This window comes from Sinocyclocheilus anshuiensis, unplaced genomic scaffold (assembly GCF_001515605.1).
Source record: "Sinocyclocheilus anshuiensis isolate Anshui unplaced genomic scaffold, SAMN03320099.WGS_v1.1 scaffold1523, whole genome shotgun sequence".
Lineage (NCBI taxonomy): Eukaryota > Metazoa > Chordata > Actinopteri > Cypriniformes > Cyprinidae > Sinocyclocheilus > Sinocyclocheilus anshuiensis.
The window spans coordinates 64,664-68,957 of NW_015552644.1; the positions used below are offsets into that span (position 1 = coordinate 64,664).

Here is a 4,294-nt window from a genome sequence, read left to right on the forward strand (position 1 = left end):
GTGTGTGTGCACTTTGGATGGGTTAAATGCAGAGCACTAATTCCTAGTATGGGTAACCATACTTGGCCACATATCACTCACTTTCACTTTTTCACTTTCATATTGTGCTTTACATATATGAACATATCACACAAATTGCTGGTGTCTTATAGATTTTCTCTTTAAATTGCAGGAGGAGGTCAATACAGCACTGAAGTCCTTACAAAAGAAACTTCAACATAAAGAAAACATTAAAGGAGAGTTTGAGAAAACACTTCAACACATCAACGTGAGGATTGATTTTTTTTACATATTTGCAAATTTGATTGGAACAGCTGAATTGGGTTGTCTGAAATATCACTCACTTTCACTTTTTCACTTTCATATTGTGCTTTACGTATATGAACATATCACACAAATTGCTGGTGTCTTATAGATTTTCTCTTTCAATTGCAGGAGGAGGTCAATACAGCACTGAAATCCTTACAAAAGAAACTTCAACATAAAGAAAACATTAAAGGAGAGTTTGAGAAAACACTTCAACACATCAACGTGAGGATTGATAATATCAGAAATAACAAATACAAAAAAAAAGATATCAAGAATTAACATTTCAACTACTGTAGTAACAACTGAATTCTTGATATCAAGAATTCACATTTTTACTAGTAACAAGGCAATTATTGATATCAACAAAGGCAGTTGATATCTAAAATTGCCCTTGCAACTAGTGAAAATAGAATTACTGATATCTTGAATAATATTTTAACTAGTAAAAATACTTTTACAGATATCTAGAAATGCAATTTTTACAGGTAAGAATAGCTATGGTAATGAGTTCATGAATATTAATGAGATCAGATTTTCCCACAATGCTGAGAATAAGTAGTCTTTAAGTTTATGCTTAAAAATGGACAAAGTGTGTTTGGATCTAATGTGTTGTGGTAAGCTATTCCAGAGATTGGGACCGGCTACCTCAAACATTCTATCACCCATGTTTCAGTCTAGATCTTGGCACCTTTAGTTGAATTTGATTCGCTGACCTAAGCGATCTGGAGGGCTGATGAATTTAAATAAGGTCAGACGTAGCACCATATAATTACAATGTTCATTGTCCAAGGAGCTTTACAATTCAAAGATAAAACTAACTACCTACAAAAAGAAAACAATATAACCCTAAACACAGTTAAGAAAAGAAAAAAGGCCACATATATACTGCACACATTATTTAAAAGCAAGAGAGAATAAGTAGTCTTTAAGTTTATGCTTAAAAATGGACAAAGTGTGTTTGGATCTAATGTGTTGTGGTAAGCTATTCCAGAGATTGGGACCGGCTACCTCAAACATTCTATCACCCATGTTTCAGTCTAGATCTTGGCACCTTTAGTTGAATTTGATTCGCTGACCTAAGCGATCTGGAGGGCTGATGAATTTAAATAAGGTCAGAAATGTATGTAGGAGCATACTTATGAATAGACTGATAAACAAATATAAGTACTTTAAAATCAATCCTATATCTTACAGGCAGCCAATGGAGGGAGGCAAGTACCGGCAGCCAATGGAGGGAGACAAGTACTGGCGTAATGTGCTCCCACTTACGTGTGTGCGTCAATAAACTCGCAGCAGAGTTCTGTACTAACTGCAAACAAGAAAGGACAGAATGACTAAGATCAAGATAACGTGATTTACAATAGTCCAGCCGTGATTAAATTAAAGCATGAATATTCTTTTTTGTGTACAAAAAAATTAAGAAATTACTTGATTTTTGAGATTTGACGAAGATGGAAAGAGCAAGACCTAACAATTGAATTAACTTCCTTATCCATTTTAAGGTGACTATCTATAATATAGCCCAGATTTTTAACATGTATTTTCAAATCAAACTTAAATTGAGAGAACTTTGCTTTTAAAGGGACTGAGGAGGATGCTGGACCAAACACAATGATTTCAGTTTTCGATTCATTAAGATGCAAGAAATTTGTAGACATCCAATTTGTTAAGTCTTTCAAACAGGCTGCCAAGACCTCAAAATCATTTATATCTCTTTTTTAATGGTAAGTAGATTTGAATATCATCTGCAAGGCAATGGAAGGAAATTCCATGTTTCCTAAAAATATTCCCCAACAGAAGCATATAAAGAGAAAATAAAATGGGAGCAAGAATACAACCTTGTGGGACTCCACAGGTAAGCTTGGCTACAGATGAAGTGTGTTGTGCAATAAACTGCACAACATCTGTTATGCAAGCAAGATGCAAACAATTCCAGAACATTACCCCGTAGGCCCACATAGTGCTCTAGACGAGACATGAGAATGGAATGATTAACTGTATAAAACACTGCTGTGAGGTCTAAAAGTATTAATAATTACTAACTACTAAAAGTATGTTAATGAATTCCAATCATTCGTAAATAGGGTGCTCGTGCACGCTCGTTCACAATAATCCGCACATAATCCCCGCCTATGAATTACTCTACGCAAATCGTCTGTCCAGGAACGCAGTGGAATATTCTGGTCTATTTTCTCAGGATTGGCTCCATTATATTGCATAATTTTTACAGGTAAGAATAGCTATGGTAATGAGTTCATGAATATTAATGAGATCAGATTTTCCCACAATGCTCATTTTAGCATCAACATTGGCCAAAGATGGCGGAAGAACATCCACTCACAGAAACGGCTCCTCCTTTATTTATTCGTTTAGTCAATGAAACATAAAAATAATATTATGTCTGATTTTTTTTTTTTATTGTTTAAAAAGACGTTTCATCCTATTTATTTTTTTTATTGGCCACCAGGTCCTTCGGATAATTAAAGGGAAAAATAAACAATACATTAATTTAGCTATCAATTATTTTATCATTGTCATGAACATAAAAAAATAACCTCATGTCGATTTTTCATGTTTATTTTTGGTTTCATTACACTTTCTTCTAATGCATCAAATAAACTTTTGTGTACAGTTACTACAAAATTAGGTAAAAACAGATAATAATGCTTCAAATAAAGTGTGAAAGTTTTGCTGGACATTTTTATTTTTATTTTATTTACATGGCTATAATACAGAATGAGTCCTTATGCTGCGTGCCCAAATTTGTGCTGGCGTTTCTCCTTGATTTAAGGCGTGGTGCGTTATATTGCAATGCTATTGTTTTTTACTGTAAATTTTGCTGCATTATTATGTACACCGACACGTTCTCATATGATGAGCCAAACTACTGTATTTGCACTCTCTGCCTAATTCGGCTCGGATTTTCTTGACCAATGGGACCAAATGGGTGCGCAAAATATGACATGATACACACTGTAATATGCTAACCCTCTATAGGACTAATTGTGAATTTACTGCATAAAAATAATTGACTTTATATTTTACATATATTTAGGAGTAAAATCATTTTCCAAAATTTGTTTTCTTCATCTGACCTTTGACCTTTTTTTAGGGATCTGTCATTTATAACTGACTTTGTCCCATTAGGGTAAATTATTTTTGGCAAATTGTCTGAAACTTCACACACAATCAGATGCTTTTTCACTATCTGAAAAGATATAAAGATATATAAAGATAAATCGTTATGAACATTCAATTGTTTTCTTGTGCTGCTATATTTGATTTGGAACTCGCGCGTGAAAAAGTCTAAAACTTGACACAAATTCGGATGCAATTTCACTGCCTGAAAACCATGTCTTAGTGTTTCAGAAGCATTAAAACAACTTCAACATTGTGTTTCATCTTGGAATTTCAAATCAATTATCGTAGCACAAGTGAAAGTCAACAAGACACACAACCCACACGTACGTAGATGCTGACTTGTGCAGTCATCATTGGAGCATTGCTGCCTGTCAGTATAGTAATGCCAATAGACTTTGGCATCTTTCCTGACCTCTGGTTGTTGTATGGATCACATCTGTCAAACTGGCATACAATAATGTACCCAAATGCCTGACTTCCACAACAACCTATTCTTCATCACTGCCCTCACCCTCATTGCTTCTATCCTCCTTGGTCCTCAACAACTTGTTTTATTACTACAACCTGATTTTCTGATGCACTCATATCACTATCATTAATACTTTCTGAAATAAATACAGATTTGTCTCTCCATCTTCCAAAAAGCGTACAAAAATGAACCTAAAACACATGCATAAAGGCTATTATACTGCCTGCCAATGCTGGTCAATAGTGCCAGCTATACCAAATATGCATCACATAATAGGACTTTGTCAGTTATGCATGACACTCAGATTTGTTGGTCTCTGAGTTGTTGTTTTTATAAAAGTGCATTAAAAATGACAAAAAAATTTAGAAAACACAT

At 34.3% G+C, this 4,294-nt stretch overlaps 1 pseudogene; it reads left to right on the plus strand.

The window, feature by feature from the left end:
- The window catches only part of LOC107666957 (tripartite motif-containing protein 35-like), an 18,370-nt pseudogene that overhangs the window by 1,933 nt on the left and 12,143 nt on the right, over nt 1-4,294 (plus strand).